Genomic DNA, 8,766 nt, shown 5'->3' with positions numbered 1-8,766 from the left:
TTGGATGGACAACAATTATTTTTCGCTGTCCCTCAGTTTATTCGATGAGGGTACATTATATAAAATACTCTGGGGGAAATAACCTGAAGGTCGTTTTTTTTAAAATCATTATTATATCAGAGAATGACTTGACGGCTTATTGATGTTGCAACTCTTGTTACACAAAAATATTACAAAAAGTAACTAGAGGCTCTAAAGAGCCTGTGTCGCTCACCTTGGTCTATGTGCATATTAAACAAAATACACAAATGGATTCATGACAAAATTGTATTTTGGTGATGGTGATGTGTTTGAAGTTCTTACTTTACTGAACGATTTTGCTTCTTACAATTATATCTATAATGAACTTTGCCCATTAGTAACAGAGAACTATATTTGGTAAAAATTTACATAAATTTACCAAATTAATGAAAATTGTTAAAAATTGACTATAAAGGGCAATAACTCCTTAAGGGGTCAATTGACCATTTAGGTCATGTTGACTTATTTGTAGATCTTACTTTGCTGAACATTATTGCTGTTTACAGTTTATCGCTATCTATAATAGTATTCAAGATAACCAAAAACGGCAAAATTTCTTTAAAAATTACCAATTGGAGGGCAGCAACCCAACAACCAGTTGTCCAATTCATCAGAAAAATTCAGGGCAGATAGATATTGACTTGATTAACAATTAAACTTCTTGTCAGATTTGCTCTAGATGCTTTGGTTTCATAGTTATAAGCCAAAAACTGCATTTTACCCCTATGTGCTATTTTTAGCCGTGGCGGCCATCTTGGTTGAATGGCCAGGTCATCGGACACATTTTTCAAACTAGATACCCCAAAGATGATTGTGGCCTAGTAGTTTCAGTGGAGATTTTGTAAAAGATTACTTAGATTTATGAAAAATGGTTAAAGATTGACTATAAAGGGCAATAACTCCTAAAGGGGTCAACTGACCATTTTGGTCATGTTGACTTATTTGTAGATCTTACTTTGCTGAACATTATTGCTGTTTACAATTCATCTCTATCTATAATAATATTCAAGATAATAACCAAAAACAGCAAAATTTCCTCAAAATTACCAATTCAGGGGCAGCAACCCAACAACCGATTGACCGATTCATCTGAAAATTTCAGGGCAGATAGATCTTGACCTGATAAACATTTTTATCCCATGTCAGATTTCCTCAAAATGCTTTGGTTTTTGAGTTATAAGCCAAAAACTGCATTTTACCCCTATGTTCTATTTTTAGCGGTGGCGGCCATCTTGGTTGGTTGACCAGGTCACGCCACACATTTTTTAAACTAGATACCCCAAAGATGATTGTGGCCAAGTTTGGATTAATTTGGCCCAGTAGTTTCAGAGGAGAAGATTTTTGTAAAAGATTACTTTAATTTACGAAAAATGGTTAAAAATTGACTATAAAGGGCAATAACTCCTAAACGGGTCAACTGACCATTTTGGTCATGTTGACTTATTTGTAGATCTTACTTTGCTGAACATTATTGCTGTTTACAGTTTATCTCTATCTATAATAATATTCAAGATAATAACCAAAAACAGCAAAATTTCCTCAAAATTACCAATTCAGGGGCAGCAACCCAACAACCGATTGACCGATTCATCTGAAAATTTCAGGGCAGATAGATCTTGACCTGATAAACATTTGTATCCCTCGTCAGATTTCCTCAAAATGCTTTGGTTTTTGAGTTATAAGCCAAAAACTGCATTTTACCCCTTTGTTCTATTTTTAGCCGTGGCGGCCATCTTGGTTGGTTGACCAGGTCACGCCACACATTTTTTAAACTAGATACCCCAAAGATGATTGTGGCCAAGTTTGGATTAATTTGGCCCAGTAGTTTCAGAGGAGAAGATTTTTGTAAAAGATTACTTTAATTAACGAAAAATGGTTAAAAATTGACTATAAAGGGCAATAACTCCTAAACGGGTCAACTGACCATTTTGGTCATGTTGACTTATTTGTAGATCTTACTTTGCTGAACATTATTGCTGTTTACAGTTTATCTCTATCTATAATAATATTCAAGATAATAACCAAAAACAGCAAAATTTCCTCAAAATTACCAATTCAGGGGCAGCAACCCAACAACCGATTGACCGATTCATCTGAAAATTTCAGGGGAGATAGATCTTGACCTGATAAACATTTTTACCCCATGTCAGATTTGCTCTAAATGCTTTGGTTTTTGAGTTATAAGCCAAAAACTGCATTTTACCCCTATGTTCTATTTTTAGCCGTGGCGGCCATCTTGGTTGGTTGGCCGGGTCACGCCACACATTTTTTAAACTAGATACCCCAATGATGATTTTGGTCAAGTTTGGTTAAATTTGGCCCAGTAGTTTCAGAGGAGAAGATTTTTGTAAAAGTTAACGACGACGGACGACGGACGACGGACGACGACGGACGACGACGACGGACGCCGGACGCAAAGTGATGGGAATAGCTCACTTGGCCCTTCGGGCCAGGTGAGCTAAAAAGTCAAAGGCCATGTAAGGTAATATTTGCCTGACACTTCACAAAACCTAAGGCGTGCACAAAGCTGAGTCCACAAACATAACGTCTTCAAAGTACTCAAATCATTTACGACGTCGGCATTTCCCCCCAGAAAACAAGCGCGTAACAAAAACACTGGACACTTAGTTTATCACATAACTTTAAATATTTACGTTCAGCATATTTCTTTTTTCTTTCGAACAAAAAAGTGCAGCAAATGCACATTCTGGAAATATAGATAAATATGTGCTCAGAGCAGAGAAATGGAAATGATTAGCGGCTATGTCGTGGACCCCTTTCAGAAAATAGAGTTAAAACGTCATTTCTTTAGATTGTAACATAATAGCTGGACATTAAAAAAAATCAGGTGTTCAGTCTGGAATATCGAATCATTCATATTTTGAAGATAATTTTAAACCTCTGGTTATGCACATTTGGAATACCAAGTTATTTTGAAAATAAAAAGATTGCAATTACATATTTTTCTTGCCGATTCTTCCATTTCGATTATTAGTCCTTCCAAATTACTACTTCTTACACATAACGAAGATCATTCCAGACTTATCTACCATGATCTTTTTTTTAATTTTTTTGCGATGAATTTCGTGTGATGTCCGAGTCCGAATCCGAACAGTTCTACTATACGAAAATGCAGGGAAATATGTTGAATTTGTATAAGTTTTAGGTCAAAAACTCTTATTTATGCTTATTTAATGTCACAAGTTACACCGTATTTTTTGCCGTTTTCTATATGTCCGTTTCGTGCTTTATAGATTAAATTTTGATTTACCTTACTAGTAATGTGGATTTTAATGGCATGCATTCATCATTTTATCATAAAAAAATTCTTATTCTTATTCTTATTTAGAAATATTTTAAACACGGTTGTATAAAACTTTTTAAAACGCACATTTTACAGTTGTTGTCAACTTTGTGCACGCCGTCTTACAATTCATCGGCTGACGACAATTTACAACAGTTCGAAATGAATCCTGGCCACTGGCAAATCGTTCACCATGTTGTTTTATTTAAAATCAAATCAAAGCACAACGCACATGAACGAAACTAGATGTGATGATAACTTTCCTATGAATACTAGGCTTGATTAAACAAGTGTGTTTTGCGATATCGGGCCCCCTTTTCAACTTCGTTCAGTTGACTAACGTAAGGTACATGACATCTTTCCGTATGAAGAAAAACATTTGCGTATTTTCATTCAGTCATACTTTTTTGTTTCGGTAGAATAATGCACTAACAAGAAACGACAGCTTTATCTCTTTAAAACTTGTTCACTTCGAGAGGAACGTTTTGATAAGTATGAATCATTCAAGCGTAAAAAGATTTAGAGCTAAGCCAAAACTTTTTGTAACAATGCAATTTAATTTTTAACAAAAATCCATCTATTAAACTGTTTTACGATTCACTACACAAATTGCAATGAAATTTACTATATCATAAAAGTACTTCATGTTTTATGTAAATCTTTAAATATTTATACATGCATTTAGTATATATGAAGTAATCATATGTTTTGGATCATCAGTATTTACAAAGGAACACATTCACGTTACATTTTTCATTCAATTTTTAAAAAAGGAATTAGGTATCCATAAATTGACAGTAAAAAGATGATCACATTTCAATTATTTAAATCATCCCATATTTGATTTGACACAATCTAAACGAAAAGAAATTTTTTCCTTGTTGATTTTGATGTATGTACCATCGATTTTTTAAAATAATAATCAATGTCTTAGTCGCCATGTAATACAAGTTTTTTGGAGGAGTTTAAATATCTTTTCCCTTCCTACGAATGTGACCTACCAAATTAGACTATTTATCTCTATTTGTGACATGTTTACCTATTGTGTCTGTTTGTTTTGTTCACACATTGTTGAAAATATAAAGGTATTTGATGCGACTGTTATACAAGCAAGAGGTTTAGCTAGCTTTAAAACCTGGTTAAATTCACCATTTTCTACATAAGAAATGCCTATACCAAGTCAGGAATATGACGGTTGTTATCCATTCCTTTGATGTGTTTGACTTAATGCTTTTACCATTTGATAAGGGACGTACCGTTTTGAATTTTCCTCCCTATAGAGCGAAAGCTTTGAATATCAGAAAAACTTATCTAGCATGCCTTTCATAGATAGAGAATCTCACAAGATATCTAAGTGCCTCTGCCCCTTCGTATGGTGTTTATAAATCACAATTGATACGTTATTCTCGTGCATGTTCACACTATAAGGACTTCATATACAGAAGTGTGCTCCTTAGTATTGCAATGTGCATTGTGTTTAAATGTTATATCAGTATAATTTAGTTCTATTATAATCTTAAATCAATCCTATTTCTATCTTATTTTTTAGACATGATTTTTCAAATATGACGTCATATTTGTGCTGTTTCAGAAATTTAAATGTCTGCATGACGTAATATTGTGCCTTTTCACCACTTCGTATGTGACGTCATTGTTAGGACTTTTTGCGTTCAGGCCTGGTTTGTCACTGAGTCGGGTGTGTCTATTTTCTGTGTAGGTCTTCAATGTATTATGTATTCAGGTTTTGTTTTCTGTAATTAGTTAAGACGTCAGTTTTATCATGTATATCTTTAATATTCATTTGATAAAATTTACTTGTTTGCAATAGCATAAATTGTTCTATATAATAAAGATGTTCTTATCACAAGCAAAAAACCCTAGCCGTATTTGGCACAACCTTTTTCAACGTTTGATCCTCAGAGCTGTACAACTTTGTACCCTTTTTTTGACTTTCGAACTTTTATGTCTGGGCGTCACTGGTAAGTCTTGTTTGGACGAGGCGCGTTTTTGACGTAATGAATTTTAAACCTGATGCCTTTTGTTATCTATTATTGATGTGTTTTTATTTTTTAGCCTAATACGTTCTGCTATTTATTTGTATTGTAGTCCTGTATTATTATGTTGTCATTTTAATGTTATATTTAACAATGCCATCAAAGTGCGAGGTTTGGCATGCCACAAAACCAGGTTCAATCCACCATTTTTTTTTAAAATGTCCTGTACCAAGTCAGGAAAATGGCCATTGTTATATCATAGTTCGTTTCTGTGTGTGCAACTTTTTTACGTTGTTTTTCCGTTGTGTCGTTTGTTTTCTCCTATATTTGAGTGTGAATTCACATTACTATAAGACGTGTCACAGTACTTTTCTATCCCAAATTCATGTATTTGGTTTTGATGTTATATTGGTTTTTCTCATCGGACTTTGTCTAATGCTTAGTCCGTTGCTGTGTGTGTTACATTTTAATGTTGTGTCGTTGTTCTCCTCTAATATTTTATGCGTTTCCCTCAGTTTTGGTTTGTTACCCCGATTTTGTTTTTTGTCCATAGATTTATGAGTTTTGAACAGCAATATACTACTGTTGCCTTTATTTACCCGTACCTCTGGTATCTTTCGTCCCTCTTTTATCCCTAAAATTTAATAATTTCGTTTCGATGAAAGATTCTTTTTGCTATAGTTTAAATTGATAACCATCCTTTTTAAAAAAGAAAGTCATGATTCTTTGTTAAATCTGATGATTGATGTCAAATATTTTCCGTTACATCTTTCTTTAAAAGGAGTGTACATTCATCATAAAGTTTGATATATGCATTTGCATAAAGGTCTCATATTTCAATAAACATGATATTTCCATTACTAAAAAAGTTTTACCACATAAAAGAAAATAAAGATAAAGATGTTTTTATCCTAGTTAAAGGGCTCATCACGATTTTTTAGATATGATACATGAAACAGTCAGGTTTAAAACAACTGATCATTTATGAGGCTTTTAAACTGTATTCGCGGGCCACAACCGAGTATAATTAATTATCAAAAATACCAAACTCAATAAGAAATTCAAAAAGTTTCGAATTGTAATAACTTTTGTGGTAAACATAAGATCCCTCGCGACATGACTAATGATGGTCTTATGATTGTCAACTTAAATTTTAATTACTTTTCATGACTTTTTTTTGCATAATTTCATATCAATTGCAATAAAAAATATTTGTTGTGTTTCTCGGTTAGCTAAATAGTAAAGATTTTATTACTACGTGAATTAAAATTTGAATCTCCTGTGACATACAATTTGGAATTCTTTTCTAAATTATGGTTTTGTACAATAAATATACATATTATTTCATTCCTAGTACTGTATTTACGTATGGACACGGGTATTACGTTAAGCGGGTACTCGATGTACCGAATCTAAAACGTATTCACAGCTAAATAACAATGCGTTTATCACGAAAGCGGAAGTTCAAGATTAATCATATATTACAAACTAAATTAAAAAAAATTATCAACTCATATTTCAATTCCTTTTTGTATAAAATTTCATGTTCATTATAATGAAAAAAATAAAATATTCGTAAATATGTCAGTTTATAATTAATATGTTCATACTTTTCATTTTTAATCATATATTACAAACTAAATTAAAAAAAATTATCAACTCATATTTCAATTCCTTTTTGTATAAAATTTCATGTTCATTATAATGAAAAAAATAAAATATTCGTAAATATGTCAGTTTATAATTAATATGTTCATACTTTTCATTTTCATACTTATATTTTATACTTTTTAAACATATATAAAAAAAAATGAAAATAAGGTTCACTTATGACAGTCAGAAGAGCATCATAGCTGTGACTCTCTTAAGGTATTACCCAACACTTTCACTAAAATTAATTTGGCTCGTTTAATTTTCATAAAATTTTGTCAAAGTACTTTGACCCTTTAACAAAGATATAAAGATTTTAAAAAATTTGAACCAACCGTTTTGCCAGAAAAATTACACTGGTTATTGTAGCAATTTGACAAACACCAATTTTGATCATTGAGAAGCTTAATATTCCTTTTACAGCATAACGTAATGAAAACGTTTATCTGACTTTACAGAGTTATCTCCCTGTAGTGTTAGGTACCACCTTAAGAGAGCTTTGATTAACATCCTATGACATGTCATATGATAGTCATAAGATGATCATAAAATATGTCCTAAGATATATCTTATGAATTATTTTATGATACTTTCAAAAACCAGGCCCCAGATATACGATTCGTCTATTTAACTATCATAAATGTACCATTCAATAGATCTTATTACAAATATGAAGATAGATTGAAAAAGTACGATTCTGTATTTGAATAACAAAAAAACCCATTTATTCTAAATTCCTACCCATTGACCAATAGAGATAGATATCATACGTAACGGTTGTTTTGCATTCATTGAGACTAGTACTTTTGTGGATTAATATCAATTCATTAAAGGAGAGTTTATTTTTTTTAAAGTAGGTTACTATGTTATTTACTCAATTGAATTGTGCTACTGCTGAAACAACAATATATTGAACAGATCATATCCACGATCTTGGCATGTATCTAAATCCCTCGATAATTAGAGATGCTACTGCTTAAACAACAATATATTGAACAGATCATATCCACGACCTCGGCATGTATCTTAATCCCTCGATAATTGGTGATGTTACTACTCAAACAACAATATATTGAACAGATCATATCCACTACCTTGACACATGTATCTTAATCCCTCGATAATTAATGCAGTAAACGTTTTAAATCATTCATGTTTTTTTGCTCTCCAAATAATCAGATAACTGATGTCAATAGTAATTTTCTTCCTTGACGATATTATGTTCCTACGAGAGGGATACAATTAATTTCAATCTGTATCATACATCAAGGGTATTAAAGTTGCGATCTTTATATGATAGACGGCCATTTACTTATCTGTATGATTGATTACAAAGAGATGAAAACGTATAGTAACAGATATCTTCGATCGAATCACATCTTCTGTTTTCCTAAAAGAGACGAAAAAAAGAAAATGCAGTAGAAATGATACAGCCAAAATAAATTGTCCGCCATTGAAGAAATAAAGACGTCGCAAAAGGTTGAAAATAACTAACAACCTTCGTCGATTGACCATTAAACGCAAAGAAAAGAGGAACACTTGAAATTAATACGATATAAAATTAGGTAGCCAATCTGGACAATGAAATAGACATATACAAATATTGTCGCCGAATCATTACTAAAAATAAAATATCTTGGTAAAGATCTCGGATCTTCATTTCTCAAGATAGGTCGACTGATCGATTAGTACTTACTGAATATCTAGTGACAATTACTTCATGAATATTAAGAATGATAAAGCTTTAACAATGAACATAACAGGTATATTCTACACAGTATGCCGAAGCAATGAATA

The sequence above is a fragment of the Mytilus edulis genome, chromosome 10 (genome assembly GCF_963676685.1).
Source record: "Mytilus edulis chromosome 10, xbMytEdul2.2, whole genome shotgun sequence".
Taxonomy (NCBI): Eukaryota; Metazoa; Mollusca; class Bivalvia; order Mytilida; family Mytilidae; genus Mytilus; species Mytilus edulis.
This window is presented reverse-complemented; position numbering follows the sequence as displayed.